The following is a 26,192-nucleotide window of genomic DNA, read 5'->3' as shown; positions in this document are numbered from 1 at the left end:
ATGAATTTAAACTCCGTTTAGAATGTCTACTACTTTACCTTCTTGAGTCTCTGTTCCTTTTCATTTTCAAATAAGAAAGGAATTGTGAGAAGGATAACCTATAACTGTAGAAATTTTTTGACTAAATAGGATAATTTTTTGCATGCTGTATTTTCTATTTTTTCCTTTCTAAATTATATTCTTACAATTCAATAATTCAAACTTGGCTAAGCAGTTTTGCATACAAAAATACTCCTGGAAAATGAGGCTAAGAAAGAAATGTTCCCAAACCAGTTCACACATTTAGAAGTCTTACTTTTCTTGTGTGATTTTCTGTTTAAAACTGTTAAGATGGAAATTAAAACTTGCTCAGGCTTTATACTGCAAACTATTTTAAACATTTTAAAGTGTATTTAGTTTGAGAGGTTGAGATAGAAGAAGTAGAATGAGAGAGAGAGAGAGAGAGAGAGAGAGAGAGAGAGAGAGATTAAGAGAGTGCTCAACTGTTTTGCTCCCTAAATGCTTGCACTGAGTTGGGCCAAGAAGATGGACTGAAATGCATTCCAGGCTCCCACGTAGGTGGCAGGAACCTGACTGCTTTGGTTATCACTTTGTGCCTCTCAGGAAGCTGGAGTTGGAATTGCAACTGGGAGCCAAACTCCAGCATAGCCAGATGGCCTGCAATCATTCTAGCAGATGTTTTTATTTTCCTTTTAAATTTATTTATGTATGTATTTATTTATTTTGGAAAGGCAGATTTACAGAGACAAGTAGATATTGAAAAGAAAAATCTTCTGTCTTTTGATTCACTCCAAAAGCGGTCACAATGGCTGAAGCTGAGCTGATCAAAAGCCAGAAACCTGGGTCTTCTTCAGGAATTCCCATGTGGGCACAGGGTCTCAAAGCTTCTAGTCATTCTCCACTTCTATCCCAGGCAGAAGCAGAGAGCTGGATGGGAAGTGGAGCACCCAGATCACAAACTGGCACTCCATAAGGGACCCCAGTGCAAGCAAAGCAAGGATGTTAACCACTAGATTACTGTGCTGGGCCCAAGATGATGGTCTTAAGACACAGATTTGATCCTCATGTACTCTACCTTCTTTATTGTAGTTTATATTCCAGTAGACAGAAATGCTAATACAACAATATGATAACATGGAGAAAAATGGTATGTTGTTGTTATTTACATGGTGTGATTTAATGAAGCAATATGCATAACTATATATATAATAATTAAAACATCCACAGAATTTTAATACTCTCCGCACCTGACTTTAAAATATATAAATAAATCTCTAAAAAATGTAAACAACTTATTTGTAACTTACATATCTTAGTGGCTATTGATCCTCTAGTAAATATCTTGCAAATATAGTGATTTGAAATTGCTCGTTACTGGGTATTTTCCAGAATGAACCCCCAGGGCTGGTGTTCAGATACCCCTTAGGTTGCCCACATCTTACGTCAGAGTGCCTGAGTTGAGTCCCAGCTACTCGCCCAATTCCAGTTCCCTGGTAATGTGGACCCTGGGATGTAGAAAGTGATGTAGCAAGGTCTTGGATAGAATTTCAGGTCCCTCGGTGAGGCCTGGCCCAGTCTCCACTGTAGCGGGCATTTGGGAAAATGAAACTGGGTGGAAAATCTCTCTCTGCATTTCCAAATTTCTTTTTTTAAAAGATTAAATCTTCTATACTTGTTCTCAGAGGACAATGGAAGGATTTGTGTTTTGAAGCCATGTGGGTTTTCTTTACCAAATAATTCCAATCAGTTTATTAATTTTTATTTTTCATAATAACAGCTCCATAGGTTCAGGGATTTCCCTTTCTACCTTCCCCATTTCCCTTTACCCTACACTGATTTTCCCTATGATTATATTATATGATTCCCCTATTATTATATTATAATGCTATTGTTATAATAGTATAATACTTTAGCAATAATCACAAGTCCATCACGCTTCTATTTAAGTATATCATGACTCTGTAGGTATACATAATGGTAGAAAGTCCAGCATCCTATTGTCAAGATATATGTAGCAGTTTCACTGGGAGTCCATCTTTTACTCAGGAGTAGAGATATATACCACAATGTATCTACTTGCTGGTGTGCTAGACTTCATTACGCTTTTGCTCTGCTAGATGAATGTATGCATGTGTTTACCTATGTATCTGTTCTGTGTTTTGTATGTAGGCTCCTTATATCAGAGAGAACATATGATTTTTGTCCTTTTGGGATTTGTTTATTTCACTGAGCATAATGGCCACTAGTTGGGAACATTTTAACGTAAGTGGTAACATTTTTATTTATTTATTTTTTTTAATGACCTAGTAGTAGTCATAGAGTACATGTGGCCCCTCTTTCAACGGGCATCTGGGTTGTTTCCATGTCTTTGCTATTGTAGATTGTGCTGCTATAAATAAAGGATTATAGGTCACTTTCTCATATACTGATTTCATTTTCTTTGGATATGTTCCCCAAAGTAGCATAGCTGGGTCACACGGTTGACCAATTTTCAGTCGTCTTAGCACTCTCCATACTGATTTCCATAGTGCTTGTACTATCCTAGACTCCCAACATCAGTGAAGAAGAGTTCCTTTTCCCCACATCTATACCAGCAACATATAGGCCATTCTCGTAGAAGTTAGGTGGAACATCTACATGGTTTTATTTGTGTTTTTCTGACATCTAAGGAGCCTGAGAATCTCTTCACATGTCTCTTAGCCATTTGAATGTGTTATTTTGAAAAAAAAAAAAATCTGTTGATCCTTCACCCATTTCTTTTTTTTTTTAATTGTTATTAACATTGTATTATGTGATACAGTTTTATAGGCCCTGGGGATTCCCCTCACCCCTCCCACAACCCTCCCCCCATAGTGGATTCCTCCACCTTGCTGCATAACCAGTTCAAGTTCAGTTGAGATGCCTTCATTGCAAGCATATACCTAGCATAAAGTCCAGCATCTTATTGTCCAGATAAGTTCAGTGGCCTCTTGGGGAGACCTTCTCTGGTCTAAAGGTAGAGCTAACAGAGTAAAGTTCCGGTCAGTTAAAAGCCCCAACAAAACCTCAGCATCAATATACAATGTTATGGAATTAATTGACATAGTATTGAGTAAACAATATGTTAAAAATAATGCAAGTTTACAGGGTTGTGTTTTTTGGCTGTTGTTCTTTCCAAAGCTTTTTGCAAAGCCTAGATATTAGCCCCCTGATTCCATTCAGTTTTATGAGGTTCTGACAAGTGAAATAATGATAGCTTAGGGAAAGACGTGATTCTGGAGCAAATCCTATTACTTAAAAGACAGGAGTAAAAAGTAAATTAATGGAAGAAAGAAGACCATGTGACTCATAGATTGATTTGGGGACAATGGCTGTGCTTTATACTATCCAAAGAAATTAAGTGATAGTTGGGATGGGTAGGTCTATAATTAAAAACAAATTTAAAAGAATATCTCAGTGAATTAAAATGAGTGAACTTTCTTAGGATGCTCAATTATCAAGATAAATACAATAGCTTTGTTTAAAAGCTAACATGAAAGAGTCAGTAAAAGAGGCCAGTGTTGTGGTATAACGGGTTAAATTGCCACTTGAAGTGCTGGTATCCCATCTGAATGGCAGTTCTAGCCTTAGTTGCCTCATTTCCAACTGAGCTCCAAGCCAATGTGTCTGAGGAAACAGCAGAAGATGGCCAAAGTGCTTTGACCTCTGTGCCCACATGGGAAACCCAGATGAAGCTCTTGGCTCCTGGTTTCAGGCTGACACAGCCCAGGCTATGGCAGCTATTTGGGGCACGGACCTGCTGATGGACGATGTCTTTATCAAGCCTCCTTCACTACTCATTCTTTCAAATAAACAAGTAATTGGATAAATTATTATTTCTACAAAAGTTAGTAAATGCACTTTTTCTGTTTCTTTCATTGTGAGTTTATAGATGGACTCGAAGTTTACATGGAGTCACAGACTGATGTTTTAGTCAATGATAAATTACATGTATGATGATAGTCCCTGAAGATTCTAATGGAGCTAAAAGATTCTTATCATTCAACGATGATGTCATAGCCATCCTATCATGGCATAGTGCAGCACTCACAAGTGTAAGGTTGCTGGTACAAACTTACCACTTTTGTGTGCAGTTATGTACCATATATAACACTTGATACTGAAAAATTGAGCTATTGGTTTATGTATTTACTGTACTTGTATTATTATTTTAGAAGGTACTTATTTAAAAACAGTAAACTTTAAAACAGCCTTAGGAAGATCCTTCAGGGACTATTTCAGAAGGTTCTGTTATCAGAGATGACAGCTGCATGAGTAATTCTGCTTTTAAAACCCTCCCACTGGATCATGATGTGGAAGTGGTAAGCAAAAGATTGATGAGCTTGGTTCTGTTAGATCAAGACTTGTGATCTGTTTATGTCTTCTGTTTTCAGTTGATTTAAAAAGCAATATATATATTTAAAAATTTAAATATAAAAAGTTTCTAAAAGTTTATGTAAAGACAGGTTTATGTAAAGCTATTTTTGCATATAGCTAAATGCTCATAATAAGAGAAAGCTGTTAATTTATTATTGAAGGAACATGCTTTGTAAGCTTCATTTACACACAATAATCTCAGGCCTACAAGTTCATTCATGGAAAGTATCCCATGGTACCATTTAAAAAATTCTTCCATGCTGTGGTTTTACTATGGCATTTCTGTGTTTAAGTGCACAGTCACTTCTCAGTGTATGACTCCTCCCTACAGCATTCAGTGTAGTGAAACACCGTGCAGAACGTAATCTGAGATCAGGTTTTTCCATATGGTGGGAAAGCTCTCTAAGGTCACTGCTGTCTCTCTGTGTTCAGTGTGATGCTCCTCAGTCACCTTTCTCACAGCTGCCAAGTCAATCCTTTTAAATTCATCATTTGACCTTGTCATCTCTCAAATAATATGTCTCACTACCGCTTATAATCTTCAGAATAAATCCTTTAACAAAAGAAAAAATAATTTTTATTAATTTGCTCTTACTTCAATTCTGGTCTGCTTTCCATAACTTATTATTTAATGATGCTTAACCACCAGTTTCAAATTTCTTTTAATTACCTATTAATTAAAACGATTTGACTGTTCTATACTTTTGTATATAATATTTGTTCTGCCTGAAATTTCCTTTTGATTTTACACATGGCCAGTCCTACTCATAAATGTCTCCATTAGAACTATGTGGAAATATCCAAAATAGTGTTACTGTTACTATTTTAAAAGTGAGAACCATCATCAGTTTACTTTGCTCATGAATGTGCTATTTTGAAATCACTATCGGAACGTTTATAATGATCTGAAATAACTGGTTATTAAAATCAATCTTTTTCAAAGAATTGCATCTTTTTTCTCTTCATTTAAGATAAAACAATTGATATAATATTTAAACTACCATTCTTGATATCATGGTGAATAATCATAGAGGTGATTATAGGGAGGGTCTTAATTCTTTGGGAATGGAAACTAAGAAGTAAAGGGGACAAAACACATACATATCTGGGCATATTCATCGCAGGGCAACCTTCCCTGAAAAATGACTTGAGATCAGGGCATCCCTTCCATTTGTGGGAAGCTTAAGTGTGTAAGGCAAACCTTTCTCCTAGATTATTTTCAGTTCTTTTGTTGAAGATTAATTGGCTGTACATGTATGGGCTCCCTTCTGGGATTTTTATTCTGTTCCATTGATGTTCTTCTCTGCTTCTGTACCAGTACTAGACTGTTTGGATGATCGCTGCTCTGCAGTTTGTCTTAAGGTCTGGAACTATAACTCTTCTAGCTTGGTTTTAATTCTTCAGGAGAGTCTTGTTTTTCTGGATCAACTTTTGCATTGTCTTTTCATTTCGGAGAAGAATGTTATTGGGATTTGATTTGGATTGTGTGGAATCTGTATATTACTTTTGGTACTATGCTCATTTTGATGATGCTGATCCTGCCAATCCAGGAACATGCTAGGTTTCTCCATCTTTTGATGTCATCTGCAAACAGAGATAATTTTAATTCATCAGTTCCAATTTGAATTCCTTTAATCTGCTTTTTTTTGCCTAATAGCTCTGGCAATGGTGAGAGTAGTATCGTTGTCTATTTCCAGATCTTAGTGGAAAAGCGTCCAGTTGTTCCCCATTTAGTATGAGGCTGGCTTTTTTTTTTTCAACAAATGTTATTGGAACAATTGGATAGTAGCCTGCTAAAGGAAGAAGCAAGACCTCATCTGTCACCTTATACAAAAAATCTGCTCTAAATGGATCAAGGACATAAATCTGCACCCAGAAATCATCAAAATATTAGTGGAAAACAGGAATCACTTTCCAACATACAGGAATGGGGAAAGACTTCTTGGGAAAGACATCAAAAGCATAGGTAGTCAAAGCCAAGATAAACTAACCAACGAACTAACTAGATAACTTTAAAAAGCACCATGGTGCAAAATTATAATGACTTGAATTAGAAGTCCCTTAATTTTTTTCCTTAGGATATATTATTTAAAGGCAAATATATGTTACAATAAAGTGACTTTTAGAACAGGTGGGATAGCAGTCCATCTGCTCTCTGTGTGTGTGTGTGTGTGTGTGTGTGTGTGTGTGTGTGTATGAGAAATTTAAGAAAGACCTTGCAACATTAGAGAATTAAATACATACCAGGCAAATCTGAGCACAATGGAAATGTGGGTGGCTGTATTAACATCAAAAAATGAGGAATGAAGCATACATCCTTACATAAGGGGTGAAATCCAGTGAAGAAAAATGCTCTTTCTAAATTCATTTCAAGATCCTTTATTTGTACATCTCAAAGTCAAGAATCAAGTACTTACAAATCAAAAACGGACTCCCAATGAAACTATTGAGTATATCTTGACAATAGGATGCTGGACTCTTTGCCATTGTCCGTGTATACAGTGTCAGGATTCACTGAAATAGCAGAATGATGGACTTACTGACTGATTATAGACTCTCTTATTGTAGTGATATAGAGGAATGTATAGGGCAGGCAGAGATTTGTGGAGGGAGAAGGAAAAATCTCAGAGTCCATGGAACTGTATCATGGAATAACAAAATAAATTAATTATTTTATTTAAAAAAGAATCAAGTACCACGAACTGGTCTTATCAATCTTTTGGAATCTAACAGTTCAAATATGATTTTGTTAGTGTAATCTCTCTTTTACTTAAATTCAGACTGTTGGATAGACATCCTTGTGTTTAGATTCACTCAACATCTCTGCGTTCAGGTTCAAAAGCAACTATTGTGAGTTAAGGGTCTCCTGAGTCAATGAGTGAATGGCTTCTCTTTATTAGAATAAAAGGCAAAGGAACAGAATAAACTTCAACATATTTAAGAGTGTAAAAGTAGAATCTCTAGAGAAGAAAGCATATTGCATCTTGAAAAGCTATGCAGATGCACTTATCTTGTGATGAGTGAGCTAATCAGCTGAAGAGAGCCCTTGAAATTCTCAAATTCCCAGGGCCTCCACATTAATTATTTCTGGATTTATAAAAGAAGCATTCAGGCAAATTACATAAACCAAAATATAAAAGAACAGGGAGTTCACTCTTGTTTACTTGATGGTATTCAGGTTAAGATATTAAGGAATTTCCACTAGATATAAAGCTAATCAAAAGTATTGAACAAATTTTTGAAACATAGCTCGTGTGCTGAAGAATGCAGCAGAAGCCAATAAAAATCAGCAAACCCTCTCAAAGTTTTGCTTTCTGTGCTCTTCCCATATTTCCCTCTGCTTTGTCCTTGACTGTATGATTTTCTCTTGCATGATGCTATGGGCAGCAGTTACTGCAATGGAGGGGAGTCACACTGTATCAAGTGCTTACTGTCAAGGTATGTGATCCTGGCATTAACCTTACCAATCCCTTGCTTTTTGTAATGGAATTTCATGTCTTGATAAAGCAGCCACAAAAAACAATTGCACTGAATAGTGTGATTATGCTGGGAAGTGAGTCCTGCCCACCTGCCCACAATTTCCTCCTCCTCCTCCTCCTTCTTCTTCTGCTTCTTCTTCTTCTTCTTTTAGAGAGGTATTTATTTTTACTCTAGTGTCAGATCTACAGTGAGACCATCCAGGCCTGCTGAGGCATGGCCTTCAGGTGGGCAGCACCAGCATTGCCCACCCATTTCCTAACTGAGTAAGAGACCACCAATGGGGAACATCTTACCTGTAGGTTCCCCGCCCAACAAGGAGGGGTCAGTGAATGCTTAAAATCCCAAGATCCTTCCTCAAACCTTTGGTGTCTCTCCCTCTCTCCTTCGAGAGGCGCCCCACCTCCCGGCTTTCTCTCCAAAGGTGCGTTCCTCTTCCTTCTCCCCTCCCTGCTCACCTGGTCCTTTCACAAATAAACTTTTCTGTCTGCAACACATTCATGGCTTTTTATTTCTATACTAAGCTGAGGAAAGAACCCAGCAGGCATTTCTGGTAACATACAGAGAGGAGAGACAGTGAGGAAGATCTGTCCACTGATTTCACTCCCCAAGCAGCCGCAATGGCCAGAGCTGAGCTGATCAGAAGCCAGGATCCAGGAACTTCTTCCAGGGCTTCCACACAGGAACAGCGTCCTAAGACTTTGGGCTGTCCTCGAATGCTTTCCCAGGCCACAAGCAGAGAGCTGGATGGAGAGCAGGGGCTGCCTGAACACAAACCAACACTCATATGGGCTTCCTGCAAGTGCAAGGCGAGGACTGTAGCCACTAGGCTATTGTGTCCTGGCCAATGGGTCAGTTTTGGCCTCCATGTGCAGTACATTATCTATGAGGAATGCAGATACTTTCTTTTATTCACTTTCATACTAATTACCATGGTGTGTTTATGTTATAGTGAGTGAATTTCTTTACTTATCTTTTTCTAAGATATCCTACGCTTTACAATCCTTTTGAATGCTGAGGGCTCCATATCCTTTTGAGCTGTGGGCCTTTAAGTTAGCCACAATTTAATGTTATTGCACCTTAAATCATGAAAGATTTCTGTTTACTACTTAAAGCATGATGGCTCAGTGCAAGTGCAATGGAAGCAGCCTAGTGCTCAGAAAGCTTTCTCTCTAGGAGAGGAAAAAGAACAACCAAACTAACAGACCAATAGATTTTCTCTCTCTGAATTGCTTTCACTCTGACTTCTACTAGACCTTTCTTATCTTACAAAGTTCTTAACTTTGGCTCTGTTATCCATTCCAGACTGTTTAGTTGTGTTCCATGTTTTCTTTGCTAAACTTTCTCAAGCAGGGCTGACTTTGAATCACGTTTGAATCTTACGTGATCACGAAGTCTTAGTATTTTAAAGATGTACCATACCAATATTTGAGTCTTGATTAATTGAGGGTAGGATCAGCCCTTTTATTCATGGGACTAAAAAGGAAGTCTGTTGAGCTTTAAGGAAGAGAAGAATGCTTGGTGCAAATTCCGATTCCATCAGAATTGTGGGTTAGGATGAAGATGTGGACGTTGAAGAATGGAGAAGAATCGGTGGGAATACCTTCGCCTCTGGGCCTTCAGTGTCTGATCGTCAACTTCCCTGATCTTGCTTCCTTCCCAATCATTCCTTACAAACTCTTCTCTGCATTAGCTGTTTTTTGACCCTAAGTGTATATGCTCTCTGAAGTTTGTTTTAGCTTACTATGCTTCTGTTAAAACATCACATTCTCAACCTTAGAAAACTTGCTATTAGACAGCATAGTCCAAATTGTCACATGAACAGAATGACTGAAACCAACTGTAACCACCTGAACTGCCTTTAGTCAAGAAGGAGTGACAAAAGATACCAAGGTGATAAAACTAACATTATAGACAGTGATTTTCACCCAGGAGTGGCTATCAGACAACTCCTATTTTCTGGACAGCTCTTCCTAAACGCCCAGCCCACCTCAATGTGAGATTCCTCACAGAAGTGATCTAGGCACATGTGCTTTGACAAATCTTCCCAAGAAATTGTCAAGTGCGCCTTGAGTTAGAGCTGCCAGCAAAGGAGATTTTATGTCCCTAATTCACTCTGTTTCTATCTCAGACTTTGAGAATTTTTATCAACAATTATTCCCAATAAAATAAAAAATACTTTGAGATGAATAAGCAGGATAGAAAAATGCCAGAAAAATTAAAATGATGGAAATTACTGAAGAGGTTTAATATGAGGATGAAAAGGCTTAGATTAATCAGAATTATTTTTTCACGAAAATGGGATTGTGTGCATTTTGTTGGAAGAACCCAAAAGTTTGCGTAAAATGTAAACACAGTAATTATCAAGCAAATGTCCATGCCTGAAAAATTATAATCTTAAAGTGTTATACTTTTAAGGGAGGATAATTCACATAAATATTCCAACTTTGATTGCCAAATATTGATTTTTGATAAAAACAGACTGCATGCATTTTAGGTCATCATACTATGAATGCACCCGAAAATTCAGTTTGTATATATATAATATGTATATATATTTCTTGCTAGAGCTATATATGAATATACTAAAATTCAGCTAAACAATTATGTGATATTTCAAATAATTGTAGCATGGATATAGAAAACCCTAAGACTGCAGAAAACCATGAGAATGCAGAGTGAGATAAACAGGTAGATGTTGTGAAAGATATCTGACCAAACCTGCACACAATGAACCAGTGACCAACTTTCAATTGCCTGATCCCAAAGGCGTTGAAATGAAGGCTACATGAAAACTTACAGGCGTGTGTGCTAGATGGCATGCCACGCCCTTCGTTCTCAAACCAGAGGGCTGTTAGTCAAAAGGCGGTGAGGCCTGGGGGTGCAAGCTGGAGTTGTTCTGTGTATTTTCTTGCAGAATGATGTTTTTGCAGAAGCTAAGCCTCTTCTGAACCATGGTTCTTTTTCTCAAGTTTGTTTCCTCAGATGGCAGAATCCATCTCTGCTTCTGACCTCCACTGAATCCCACAGCTCTGGAGACCACAGTTCCTAGACTCCCAACCCCCTGGCAGCAGTTCTGATCCCCCCACCTTCTCATCTCTCTGCTCAAGTCTACGTGTTCCATTGAAGAAACAAGCTTGGATTTCACAGGATGGTTGCAGATTGCTTCTTGGCTTTTAATTACTAACAAAGCAGCAAATATATATATTTTTCCCCACAAGTCTGTTAACTGACTGTAATGAAAGCCTTTGTCAACATTAGAAAAGATTCTTTATTGTTTTTCTCAATTTACAAGGCTTCTAGTCTGTCAGAACAGGAGATTAAACCCTGATTAATTCAGCAAAGAATTACTGTTAGCAAAAACCTTTCTTATCACATAAATCCCTGATCTCCGTGGGATTTGACAATTCATGTTTTAGTTTGTAGCTATGATTTCTGGTAGAGGTTGAGCTCTATTTAAAATTCAATGTAATTCCCACGATCAATGCGTGAAGTAATCCAGTATTTTCCCACTTGCTTTCATGAAAGTGATCCCTTAAGAAACAAAAGGGTCTGTCACTTTCTGGATGTGCTTTCAGTGTGTGCTCTAAGGGTGCTTGTGTTGGTGGCTTGGTTCTTAGTGTGTCATTGTAGAAGTGCTGGAACTTTCTACACATAGGGTTTGATTGTAAATAGGTAGGTTCTAGGGTATTGTCCTAAGAAGGGATTTAAGTTCCTATTGGATTCTGCTTAGTCCCAATGGAGATTTGTTACAAAGGAACAAGACTGACCCTCTTCAGGTCCCTTTTCCTCTCTTGTCATGTAATCGCTTCTCACATGTTCTCCCACACAATGCAATCCACCGTGATGTGACACAGCCAAAAGTCATGGGCCCTTCCCAGCAGGCTGGACCAGTGAGACTGCTCACTGTTAAACTTTCAGCCTCCAGCACCGTGAGTTACATCAACTATTTTTGTTACAAAGTATCCAAATCCAGGTGCTATGTTATAGCAGTAGAATACAAACTAACAAAGAAACCAATGCGTGGTGAAATTTCATTTTTTAATATTTATTTTATTTTTATTGGAAAGTCTGATTTACAGAGAGAAAAAGAAAGATCTTCCATCTGCTGGTTCAATCCCCAAGTGGCTACAACAGCCTGTGCTGAGACAGTCACCCGAAGTCAGGAGCCAGGAGCTTCATCCAGGTTTCCATGTGGGTGCAGGGTCCTAAGGCTTTGGGTCCCAAGGCCATCCTTTACTGCTTTCCTAGGTCACATGCAGGGAGCTTGTTGGGAAGTGGAGCAGTCGGGACACAAACTGGCATCTATGTGGGATCCTTATGCAGGCAAGGCAAGGATTTAAGCACTAAGCCTTTGTGCCAGGCCCAGAATTTCCTTTTAATACTGCAAACATCCCCTTAAGAAGCATTCTATTCTTGTCAATGTTCATTACACATAGTCCTCTGTAGAGCTGAAGTCATAGCTCATGAAAAAAAACAAACAAGACATTTTAAGTGATTCAGGTACACAGAGCTCCAATTGCAGTTTAACATTGTATTATTACTGCATGATTTCAATTAACTTCTCAGCTTCCTCATCTTAAACATGAGGATAATAACATCAATGCAGTAGTGTTGCTGTGAGGATTAAAAGATAACAGGCGGTTTGCCTATGCAGCATGGTGCTGGGCAGTTTAGAATATTAGCTCTGTTCCCTCATCATTGGAAATTATTTCAGGTACCACGATCTTTAGGTACCAGGAGAAATCAAATGACATTATTTGCAGATGACTAAGGCATTGTCTATAACATCTGATTCACAAAGGAGTAAAGTCCCTTCAACAGAATTCATTCTACTGTGCTGTATAGGTGTTACTGATTGACAGTATTTCAAGGTCTCCTAAACTGATCCAAGCAAGGATGCTACAAAGACATTTGTGTTGTGTTGCTCCCTAATATAACGCTGTTGTTGAGGTGCTAACTGGGTTGAATTTATAAAGAATGGACAGGATAAGTATTATTGCAGTGAAGATTATGATACAGAATAAAACAATGGCAAATGGTAACAGTTACATTTTTGAGAAAATTTTCTAAAAGACTGGGCACAGGGAAATTATATTTTTGCAATACTTTATTTTTAAAATAGCGCGTGAAGTATACTTATTATACAATGATAGTAACTTCAGAAAAGTAGCATGTTTATTTACTCATGTGCATACACATACTACTTGTTCTACATAAAGAACATTCTGTTGCTATGTTCAGTCCTTTCTCTGTTCAATCTGTATTCTCCTCTGACCGTGCATGAATAGACAGGCATGAACTTTATTTTTAGATGGTCTTACTTAGCATACTCTTTAGACTACTCATTTATTTAAGTCATTTATCTAAGTATTTGAGGTTGTTTTGTTTCTTGAATTGGAGTATATAATTCATTCCATCCTTGTTGACATTTTTCAGGGGTCAATAGCTATGGCATTATCATGTGACAGAAGCTATCTGACTTGTGTTGGCGAAAATGACTCAATACAGATTCATTACATAATCAAACTGAAATTTAACTCATACTGTACACATTATTTTAGTTTAGAAAATGTACTTTACAAAAATGTTGAGCTTTTGATGTAAAAGTGCATCAGAGTTCAACGACAACTTGATTATAGCAAATCCATGGGTCCCTTTGTAAAAGCAATATAATTATCCTGGGCTGAACACTATTGTGGACATAGCAGTCTCTTTAATCTCAAATCAATGCATAGGGAAGCCTCAAAATATTCATCAATATAATCAGACAAGGATTTGGGAAACTTGAGAGTGAAGAATTTGTTGCCAAAAGTCTAAATCCTAATCCTCTTCTTATCTATAATGAAGAAATAAGGTTTATGTGTGCTGTTTTAATGAGAAGAGGAAAAATTTGAGCACAAATAACATATTCTTAAGGGAACAACAAGAGAAATGGTTTTCAGAAATGGTTCTGCCAAATGTAAAAAAATCAACATATGAATGCATTTGACAATTGCTCCCAATAACTGTTGCTGTGGTCGTGAGTTAGGGAATGACTCATGTGTCCCAGACACAAATTGAAATTTTTCTAAAAATTGATTAATGAGAGCCACAAGATCCCAGCCTGTCTTGAGGTGACTTATACAGGTGGCTGGTCTGGCTGAGGAAGGCTGCATGAAAGGAAGGACAGAGAATGCAGTGGGGAAAGCCTAGAGGAAGTATTGTTCAGTACACTGAGCACTTGACTATGGACTTGCTGTGCACTGCAGGAGAGTGAACACTGATGGTCAAGGATAGAAAGGGCTTAAACACATACATGCAATGCTCACGGAAAGAAATTAGCATAACACTGCAATGCAATAAAATGGACCATTTCATATTTTTGATGACAAAAAACCCAATAGAGAAGCTAGACTTGATTTTCAATGGTATTACCATTCACCATTTTACATTTTTAAAAGCAACCCATGGATTATACATAAATGTCATTTGCTCTACAAATGGAGGCACATAAATCCCATGGTTACCTTCTGAATAATGCATAATAACAGCATGGAACAAAGTGTGCAGTGCTCTGCACTTGTTGGCGACAAAAAGTAGGAAAATGTCTTCATGGGAATTGTTGAAATTATTGGTTAAGAAGAAAGATCTGAGAGCAATAAATTATTTTCACAAGCAGAATAACCACCAATGGTTCTTATGAGAGAATCACATGAGAAGCAATTGTCTCACTCCTTTGTATTTTTAGATTAAGAAAAATATGAATTGCTTAAATGTTCTAGTAAACTTCTAAAAGCAAATGCAGTGAGATTCACAATTGAGTACAAGCCATGCACAAACTCCAAATGCAAATTTATCACCAAGATAGAAAATTAAAAATTCCTCTTAGAAAAATAGTATGTGCCTTTATTAACAGCTGTTACTATCTAGATAACAACTTGATCAATATTAGAAATGGTTAATTCCATGCTTAAGCATGTTGTAATTTTCTTCTCAGTTTTTACTTCTAAAATGAGTTGAAAACCTCTAATGAAATAAGAAATATTTACTATTTCTAGAGTCTTGGAAGTGATCTTTACCTTTAAGAAATACAGAATTCACTTAAAGTATTTTGGCTGCCAATGGGAAAACAAACTCAGATTTCTCTTATCAATAAAGCCAAATGCCTCCATGAAAGGGATCAAGTCTTATGTGTGTAGAGTATGATAAATACTATATATTATACATATGCATAGCTGCATGTCCTTTCAAAAAGTATGTATTCCTTTTATTTGAAAGGCAGAGAAATGGGGTGAGGGAGAGTTGGGAAGAAGAGATTCTCCCATTCGTTGGCTTCTCCCCAAATATTCTGAATTCAGGAGCCAGGAATTCAACGTATGCCTCCCATGTGGATGGCAGCAATCCAATTAGTTACCAGAAAGTCGGCATGGAGAGTGGCACCAGGACTCACAACTGGCACTGTGATAGAGTTTGCATATGTCCTAACCAGCGGCTTTCACGTTCACACAAAATGCCTGCTCAATGTGATTTCAGAGGGAAATCAGTTCATCAAATGCAGTGAGATTAGACTAAACCAGAATAAAATGCATCGCATGGAGGGATGAATCTGGACACTTCCCTCTCTGGCTTACTTCCACTGGTTGGTGCTCATGACAAATCATGGATTCTGCACTGGAACCCACAAGACTACACTCAGTTCTCTATCTCTTCTGACTCCTCCCACCTGCACCTTTACTTTTGCTAGCGACTTGTCAATTCACATGTTCTAGCTTGAAAATAACTTCCAGCAGGAATTTCCACACATTTATCCCAAGATTGCATTCCTTATAATCATCCATCTACCTGTTATTCTCTCCAAGTTCATGGCAAACTTTTCTGTTCATGCAATGATTCACTCCTGCACAATGTTGATGTATGTCACTAACAGGCTATGGTATTAAACAGGAGAGCCACATGGAAATTATCTCTACTGATTGATTTCTGATCTAGTGGGCAGTGATGGAATCTTTGTGCTTTTTTTTGTTTTTTAAATTTGGATCTTTTTAATATCCCTGTCCGATGCTGGAACAACAGAACATGACAGTTTTATGTATAGGATTTTATCACGTTGGAAATTCCAGCAACTACACAACTAATACTTCTAAAGCATTGTTCAAATATCAGTCATAGTTTTGCTTGCATATAACTGAAAGCACCATTAATGAATAAAGCACTTTTGAAAAGTCGAGAATGGTGGGATTAGGCACTCTGTTGTGTCCACTGTGCCATCAGGGATTCAGGCTCTTCAGCTTTCAGCTGTCTGCAAAATACAGCTTTTATTTTCAGTATGTGGCTTCACGGTGGCAAAGTACATATTCCCCTTTCGGTATCATGTTGACATTCAGGCAGAAGGAAAAGGACAAAAAAGCAAAAGTGAGGTGAATCCAGTCTGCCCCTCTCGAGGATCTCCTGATATCACGCCTAGAAGGTTCTTTCTGGCCAGTGAGTGTGCCACAAGACCACATTATAGTTAAAATCAGGCTGAAAATGAAACATGTAATTTTGTGGGTCACATTGTGGCACAGCATTTCAAGTTGCTACTTGGTTTTTGTTTTGCTTTGAACTTGTAAATATTTATTTATTTTTATTGAAAATTAACATCAGATTTACAGAGAGAAAGATCTTCCATCTACTGGTTCACTCCCCAAGTAGCTGCAATGGTCAGAGTTGGACCAATCCAAAGCTAGGGGCCAGGAACTTCTTCCAGGTTTACCACACGGGTGCAGGCTTTTGGCTCAAGATTTTGGGCCATCCTCTACTGCTTTCCCAGAACACTAAAAGGGAATTGGATGAGAAGTGGAGCAACTGGGACACAAACCAGTGTCCATTTGAGATCCTCGTGCTTGTGTGGTAAAGATTTAGTCATTAAGCCATTGCACTAGGTCCTTAAACTGCTACTTGTGGTGCCAGTGTCCCCTATGGGAGCACTGGTTAGAGTCCCAGTTGCTCTGTTATCTATCCAGCTCCCTGCCAATGTGAACAGAAAGCAAAAGAAAATGTCCCAACTACTTGGACACCTTTCCACCCATTTGGGAGAGCCGAATGGAGTTCAAAGCCCTGGTTTTAGCTTATTACTAATTCTGCCTTTCAACTGAGTAAAATAAATCTTTTTCAAAAATATATTTTTTAAAGATTTACTTATTTTTAATGAAATGCCAGATTTACAGAGAGCAAGAAAGACAGAAATATCTTCTGTCCACTGATTCACTCCTCAAGAAGCTGGAACAGCTGGAGCTGTGCCAATCCAAAGCCAGTAGCCAGGAGCCTCTTCCAGGTCTCCCATGTAGGTGCAGGGTCCTAAGGCTTCGGGCTGTCCTCCATCACTCCCAGGCCACAAGCAGGGAGCTGAATGGAAAGTGAAGCATCCGGAATATGACCCAGCACCCATATGGGATCCTGGTGGCGCATGCAAGGTGAGGAGTTTAGCTACCAGGCTACTGTGCTTAGTACCCAAAATGTAATTTTAACTGATAATACATATGTATGTTTTTGTACATACTTATGGGTACATATGATGACTTGATAGATGATATTAACACATAGTAATGAAATCATAAGTATATGTTTATCTCCTAAAAACACATTTTGAATTTATCATACATTATCATTACAAAAAAATTGGGATTCTATTTTTGTTGGTTAGACATTAGCATCTATAGTACAGATTAACAATGTTATAAAACTTTTTATTGTTTTGTGTATAGTATGCATGGAATCAACTTTGGCCTTATTAAAACTCTAAAAATGTTCATTTTCTATGTTTTTTAATGTAACCCAGGTTGTATTTATTCATAGTGCAATTGCAAAAATGTGTTTTGAGTGTTCATTTCTGTCCAGTGCATTCCAAGCAGTTCAGAACAGATAGACATTATCTCGCACAAAGACACACTCAGAAGGAATTCAGGGATTTAAATTGCCTTGATGGCTGTGTGCTGCCTAACATGGCTCACATAAAGCTAAACACCTGATAGCAGTTGTATGTCGCAAAACTAAAAGAAATAGATGGAACCTATTAATACTGAGGACTTAATTCCAAGATGAAGAAAAGAATCAGGTAAGTGGCACAGAGCAAAGAGGCAAGTCTTTGAGCTCAGGTGAGCTGGGTTTAGGCTCCTGGCTTAAACATTTACTAGCTGTTTGGCATTGGGCTCTGTGTTAGTTTGAGTTTGATGTTATTGAGAGATGCCTAGAGATTTCATAAAGCATCATTACTTCTGGATCTATTTGTGAGGATGTTTCTGGAGAGGATCAGATTGTGGGTCAGCATCTGGGTGGGGCAAGACACCATCGAGTTTGCTGCAAGAACACAGGAAATGGAAAGGGAAAGAGGAGGAACTCAGACTGATTCCCTCAGTGGTACACTTTCTTCTATCAACCTTGGACACCAGAATCCAAGTTTTTAGACCTCTGGACTTTGGGATTTTGTGCCAGGAACCCTCTGGAGGTCTGTGGCCTGTGGTCCTGGACTGTGACACCGCTGCTGCTTCCTCAGGTTTGAAGGCTTCCACCAACCAAGGCTGAGCCACGCGTTCTTGGACTGAACCCTCTCTGGCTTTCTCACATGCAGATGGCCTTCACGGAACATTCCAAGCCCCGTTACGGTGTGTGCTGTTTCTCAGGAAAACCCTGAGTAATAAAATCTATTTTCTTTGAATATTTCTAAGTGTCAATGTTCCCATCTGAGAACTGGAGTTTCTTGGAATAGCTGAGGTAATGCGTGCTTAAACCCTAATGTTCAGAGCTCACCTTTTTAAAACAAAAGGAATATTTTTTGAATGAGAAGCAGTCAGAATACTTAAGTGGAAGTTATCTTTCTTACTACTAATAAACCTTAGGGAAGAAAAGTACAGGTAAAAACAATAATAAAAATATAAATTTGTTTTGTGAGCCTAAAATGAGGTCATTGCTGATCTCCACTCCGTAAGTCCCGTTTTCAAATAAAAATAAGTAAATCTTTAAAAAAAAAAAAAAGCTTACTGATAAAAGTCTAAAGTATTTTTTAAGTAATTTGCAAACAACATCTCATTGAGGATTGGACTAGAGCTAAACTGAGCAGCCTCTATTTTGGTACAGATGTGAGGCAGTAATATATCATTTTTGTAGATTCCAGCAAAAAGAGAGCTCCATTATGAACTCATCTCAGTTACTGAAGATGGCAAAAACTGTAGCTAAACAAGGATTCAATTCTTTGAATTGTTCAAACACAGAAAATTCAACTGTTGGTTTCCAGCCACATCAGTGCCACTTCTGAGCATGACATAGCAAATCATGATGACAGCCTGGTCATGCCTGTTAGAGTTACTGCACAGCATCCATCTGCTAATGTTATTAAAGGAATAGAATATCTTTTGTTTTCAATTTATACATGGTATACTGCTGTTCAGTTGCCCCACCAAAGTGTTATATGATGTCAGCCCCTATTATCCAATAATCTGTACCACCCCAATTTGCTTCAATCAAGAACTAGGAGTTAGGAAGGAAACTTAAAATGCAGATGCCAACAAAACTTAAAATTAAAATGCAGATGCCAAAACAAGGTTTTTCTCAACAGAAAAACAAACTATCATTTCTTTCTTCATTTTCTTTAATATTAGGAGGGTTTTGAAGGAACAGAACATTTCAAAATGCTTCCTTGTAAATTTATAAGATTTCTTTTTTCCCCTAAGGCAAGTTATTTCTCACCGGAGGGACTCTTTCTCATTTATGCATTAAGAAATGGAATTAAGTTTGTGGTAAGAGATTGGGTAACCGTACCCCATTTACAAACCCATAATGACTGTTATGTAAACTGTTTATAAGAACTATTGAGAATATACTACACTTTTCTTTTTCAAATATCAGAAGTTTACCCATGTAGCTTATTGGAAATGGGAATGTATTTTTGTTTTCACTATTTGGTAAATTGAACAAACTTAATAATTTTATTAACAATATAAGCATATATCTAGGTATCTCATAGCATGTCTCAACATAAGCAACATTGGAAAATATAATCTATTTCAGCTAGACATTTTTCTTGAAGATATTTGTGGATTCACATGCAGTTGTAAGAACTAACGCAGAGATCCTTGTACATTTTAATCCTCCATCGGAAACATTCAGTCTAATCACAGCAAAATGTCACAACTCAAGTATTGACACTGATGCAGTCCACCTGTCTTACCCAGAATCTGTCAGAGTCATCCACGGATATGCATGTATGGTTAAGTTCTGTCTATGTGGGAGAGGGGGATGTAGGTAAGTTCTGCACAGTTTTTTAAAATTTACATATGCTAATACATGAAGAACTCCAACAGCACAATAATTTCTTTTGATGTTTTCTCTTGTTTTCAATTATTTATTTAAAAGCAGAGCAACAGAGAAAACCTATTGGAAAGCCTACTTACAAGGCAGAGCAGCAGAAAAAGAGACATAGTCTCTCTCCCATTTTTTATCTCCTAGTTTAGTGTTTGAATGCCCTCAGAATCCAGGGCTAAACAAAGTCAATTCAAGCAGCCAGAAAGTTCATTTTGGCCCTCGATGTAGTTGGCACAGTATTGGAACTTTAGACATCATTTGCTGCCTTGTAGGTGTATTGCAGAAAGCTGATTAGAGCCACAAGTAGAGGCAGGATTAGCTCCAGGCACCCCAATACAGGATGTGGGTGACTTAACTCTGAGCTACAGCATCTGCCTCTGAAGCTGTGTTATAATTGTTCCTTTAAAAATTATCGTTACAAAATTCTAAGATTTGATCCATCTAGGTGTTGATATCAGTTGATTGCTTTCTCTCATCTGAACTATAATATTGTGGCTTCTTGATATGACATGTAATGAGACACCTACAAGGATGCCCAGTGACTGGCTGGGGCAAAGTGCCATCCTGAGGAAGAGAGGCTGTAAACATGACTTCCATGGCAAATAGAAATTGAAATGAATTATCATTTATCCAACCTTACAAGTTATTTTTAAGAATGTGCTAAACACACACAGAATGAGAATGATCATTATGAAAAAAAATTGAAGTCAGATAATCTGCCTGCTAAAATACAAAGAAAGTGAAAAGCAAACAATAGGAATGCTTGGGGGAAAAGAGGAAGGCAGGACCAAGTCATTACTTATCAATAATAGCCGTGACTATAAATGTCCTAAATTCACCATCTTAAATATATAGGCTGGTGAATGGGTTAGAAAATAAGATTCATTTATTCACTGTCTACAAGAAACGTACCTTATCAATGATAAACAGAGAGTGGAAATGAAAGCATGGAAAAAGATACCCCAAACTAACAAAAATCAAATCCAAAGGGAAGAAAAAAAAAAAAGAAGTAGCCTAGCCATTCAAAATCAGACAAAATTGACTTTAGTACAATAACTATAAGAAACAATAAAGGACATTATTTAGTAATTAGTAATTGAAGCATCAATTTAATCGGAAGAAGTGAATGTAGGAAATATGTATGCACCCAACATCAGGTCACCTGGTTGTTTAAAACGAACGTTAATGAATCTAAGGGAGACATTGACTCCAATACAATAATGATAAGAGACGTCAACACCCCACATTCATGAATTGACAGATCAGGTGGACAGAAAATTAAAAATAGCAAACATGAGTCAGAGCTAATCTACTTGTGGATCACCACCCAACATTTCACACATAGTAGCATAATCCTTATTCTTATCGTCAGTACGCTAGACCACATGCTTTGGCATACAGCATGTCTTGACAAAGTGCTAATAATGGAAATCATGCCATTTTTCTTATGTGGTATAGTATAATGAAGCTGCAAGCTAACAACTTAAGAAACTAGAAAACAAACAAATGGAGACGGAATAGAACTCTGTTATATGAACAGGGGGTTATAGATGTCAACAAAAGAGAAATTTTAAAATTCTGGAAATGAATGAAGATGATAGTACAAAATACAAACTTACGGGACATAGCAAAAACAGTGTTACAGGCAATTTAATAATAATTACTGCCCACATGAAGAAATTTGAAAGACACTGTTCAAATTATATGTAGAGTAATTCAATTCAAGGCTATATAAAAAAGAAGAAATTAAACTCCAAGTTAATAGAAGGAAAGAAATCATTAAAATTATAGAAGAAATAAAACTGAAATGAAAAACAAGAGACCAGTGAAATTTCAAACTGATTTTTTGAAAAAAAAAAAAAATGAGGCCCGGTGTGTTAGCCTACTGGCTAAAGTCCTCATCCTGCATGACCCAGGATCCCAAATGGACTCTGGTTCATGTCCTGGATGCTGCACTTCCCATCCAGCTCCCTGCATGTGGCCTGTGAAAGCAGTTAAGGCCCGCCCAAAGCCTTGGGACGCTGTGCCTGCATAGCAGACTAGGAGGAGGCTCCTGGCTCCTGGGTTCAGAATGGCTCAGCTCTGATTGTTGTAGCCACCTGTGGAGTGAACCAGAGAATGGAGGATCTTTCTCTATGTATCTCTTTCTCTCAGTATATCTGCCTTTCAATAAAAACAGATGAATCTTTAAAAAATAAAACAGAAAAAATTGATATGTTATTGTCTTAATTAGTAAAAAAAAAAGGGGGTGGGGGGGGTGAAGAGGGAGAACTTCCCAGTCAGTAAACTGAGAGATGAAAAAGGAGAAGGAACAATGGATCTCACAAAAACAAAGGAAATAAAAGGTGTATTACAAGCAGCTACCTGTCAACAAATTGCAAAATCTAGAACAAACGGATATATTTCTGAATTTAAAAAAATCTACCAAAATTGAATTGTGCAGATGTGAAAAACCTAAATAGACCAAAACCCAATACAATTTATTGCTAGCTGTTTTAGTAGTAAAGATCCCTCCCAACAAAGATGGCTTTACTGCTGAATTCTATCAAACTTTTTAGAAAGAACTAATTCCAATACTTCTGAAATTATTTTTAAAAATAGTTAAAAGGGAAGCAACATCCGCAAATTACTAATACAAGTCCAGTATTACCTTAACTTCAAAACTGGAAAAAGATGCAACAATATCATGGATGCACATACATGCAAAAATACTCAACAAAATACTAGCTAATGTAATTTAAAAAATGCTTCAGAAAAATCATTGACCAGGACCAAGTGAGATTTATTCCTTATACGTGGGCAAGAGTCAACATGCATGAATGAATAAATGTGATACATCACATTAATAAATTAAAGAATTCAAATCCTGGCGCTGGATGAAAATCACCCTGGCTTTGGCCATAGCCATGGATGAGATTCAGCACCTAGAGCCACCAGGAGCTTCAGCTCATCTCCCACTGGACAAGCAGGAGCAAAAAGAAAACCAAAGAGTCTTCCAGCCACTGCATGGGGGCTGGAAAGCCCTGGGACAAGTAGCGTCCCATGCCTGGATCGCACGTGGCCTCAACCATGCGCACGCCCGGAGCCAGTATCGGGCGGCCAGTGCGCCTTTTGGCGGTAGGCTCTGTCTGCTGGCTGCCCGGCCAGGGAGCTCTGGGATTTGGTTTCTATGATTGCTGCTTAGAAAGCTCCATGATGAACCTTCAGGGCTTTGGGTACATGAATCAACCCTAAAGATTCCCAATGATGTAAATCTCCCCTGATGGACCTCTACCTAATTTGGTCTCAACCCATGTGTTTTTAAAATCGTATAACCAAATATAGTTTCAAAACCTTTTGCTACTCAGAAATTGGGCGGGAGAGCAAAGAAACCTTCCATCTCCTGTGAACGCGTGAGGAAGCCGTGTAGTGTAACCTCTCAGGCACATAACAGGTAACTTGTAGACAACAGATGCAAGACAACATTAGACAACAGTAAAAGATATATAGGGGGAATCAAGAGCGACCCTGACAACCTTTTAACAGGAGGTCATGTGCACAGAGCAGTGGGGGACCACAGAGTGGAGCAGATGGACAGGAGGAGGCTTGTAACCCAAACCTGGAGTCTTCCGGATCCCCACCAAGGACTATCAGTACGGGTGCCAAGGTCCACATCTCAACTGCCCAAGAGACCACAGGGGACTGGAATGCCTTCGGAGGCTGAGAACTCAGAGGATTAAGTACTCCTCATCAAGGTATGGAAGATTTCTCTGCACACCCTTCCTAACACTGTTTCGCACCTCAATTGTTGAAATGTCATTGAAATAGTCATAGGAAGTTGTTAAGACCATGCATCCAATTTTGACAAATTGGTTGCTCAATACTTTGTCAATTTATCCCTTAACGTTATATATTGTTGCTGATGTTATGTTGGGGCTTTTAGTTGACCGGGATTCTACTCTGTTGGCTCTGCCTTCAGACAGGGGAGGGTCTCCCTAAGAAGCCGCTGAACTTGACCGGACAATGAGATGCTGGACTCTGTGCTTGGTGCATGCTTGCAATGAAGGGATCTCAACTAAACCTGAACTGTGGTTGCGCAATGGGGGGGGGGATGGGGCAGTGAGGAGCCCACCATGGGGGTAGGGTTGGGAGAGAGGTGGGGAGAATCCCAGTGCCTATATTGAACTGTGTCACATAATACAATCAATATTTTAAAAAAAGAATTATCTCAAAAAAATAAAGAATTAAAATCATGTAATTATATTAGAAGAGGTAGAAGTTTCGTTTGATAAAATACAGCAAATTGGATACTGATAGAACTTCCTCAACACAATCAAGACAATATTTAACAAACACACAGCCAGTATCAAATTGAATGGGGAAGATGTTGGAAGCATTTCTGCTATGATTTGGAATTAAGCAAAAAGTATCACTTTAACCATTGCTATTCATTATAGTTGTGGAATTTTTAGCCATAGCTTTTAGGCAAGGAAAAGAAATCAAAAGGTTACAAATTCAAAAGGAAGAAATCAAATTGTCTCTGTTTGCAGATGAAAATGTTCCCACATTTGGGGGAGCCAAAAGACTCCACTAATAGACTACTGACATTCGTAAGAGAGCTATAGGATACAAAATCAACATAAAAATGAATAGTCTTTGTATAAATGAACAATGACATGGCTGAAAAAGCACTTTTAAAGCAGTCCCACTCACAATAGCCACAAAAATTTTTAAACTTTGGAATAATTTTATCTAAAAAATTTGAAAATTTTGTATAATAAAAATTACAAAATATTAAAGAAAGAAACTGAAGTAGACCCACCAAAAATGGAAAAAAAAATTTGTCATGTCCTTCGATTGGAATAATTAATATAATCAAATCATCCACACTACCCAAAACAATTTACACATCAATGTGATCCTTTCAAAATAAATTCATATGAAAACACATGAGACTTCAAATAGCTAAAAGAATCTTCTAAATCAAAAACAAAGCAGAGGCACCACAATGTCAAACTTCAGGATATATTACTTGGCAATAATAGTCAACAGAGCCTGTTATGGGATAAAAAGGTGTTTAGACCAATGGAATGGAATAGAAACTCCAGAAAACAATCCATCCATCTAATCCTTGACCAATGAGCTAAAATCAGTCTCGAGAAAGCAAAAATCTGATTAACATAGTGCTAGAATAATTGGATCTCCATATGCAGAAATATGAAGCAAGATCTATATATTACTCCTTATACAAAAAGAAACTCAAAATGGGTCAGTGACCTAAATCTGTGACATGATGCCATCTAATTACTGGAAGAAAATATCAGGGAAATGCAGCAAGACATTAACTTACGCAAAGACTTCTTGGAAAAGACTTGAGAAGCACAGTCAATAAAGACATTAAATAACATTTCATCGAGCTAAGAAGCTTCTGTACTGCAAACACTTGACAAAATGAAGAGGAAACCATAGGCTTGGGAGAAAATATATGCAAACTAAGCAACTGATAGAAGATTATAATGCAGAATATATTAAGAGTTCAAAAAACTCAGTGACAAATAATCTAGTTAAGACACTGTCAAAAGACATGAACAGGCATCTCTCAAAGGACAAACTTAAATGTCCAGTAGACATGAAAATTCCTCAGGTTCACCAACTATCAGATCATTGCAAATAAAAACTACTAAGATATTTCATTTCATGCCAGTCATAACAGTGATCCAAAATTTCTTCAAACAGTAAATGCTGCCAAGGATGTCAGGGAAAATGCACCCTGATAACTCACGATGGGGATGTAAAGTAACACAGCTGCCATGAAGAACAGCATGGGGATTTCTCAGAAATTTAAAAATAGATCAACCACAACGCCCAGATATCTCATTATTTGGAATTTACCCCAATGAAATAAGATATGATTGAGTTTTTTGTGTTCTCATGTGTCTTGCAGCTCAGTTCATTATAGTTAAGCTATGGCACCAACCCAGATATCCATCAACTGACAACTGAATAAAGACATGTATATATAT

General features: G+C 37.7%; 1 non-coding gene across 1 annotated transcript; it reads left to right on the top strand.

Moving 5' to 3' along the window:
* The first annotated feature begins 23,061 nt into the window (after positions 1-23,061).
* LOC121146305 lies at positions 23,062-23,190 on the top strand. Its single transcript, XR_005882178.1, has one exon. It is a non-coding gene; the product is annotated as a small nucleolar RNA ACA64 (small nucleolar RNA).
* The last annotated feature ends 3,002 nt before the right edge of the window (positions 23,191-26,192 follow it).

The sequence above is a fragment of the Ochotona curzoniae genome, unplaced genomic scaffold, assembly GCF_017591425.1.
Source record: "Ochotona curzoniae isolate NIBS_2020 unplaced genomic scaffold, NIBS_Ocur_1.0 scaffold_3890, whole genome shotgun sequence".
Classification (NCBI taxonomy): domain Eukaryota; kingdom Metazoa; phylum Chordata; class Mammalia; order Lagomorpha; family Ochotonidae; genus Ochotona; species Ochotona curzoniae.
This window is presented reverse-complemented; position numbering and strand designations above follow the sequence as displayed.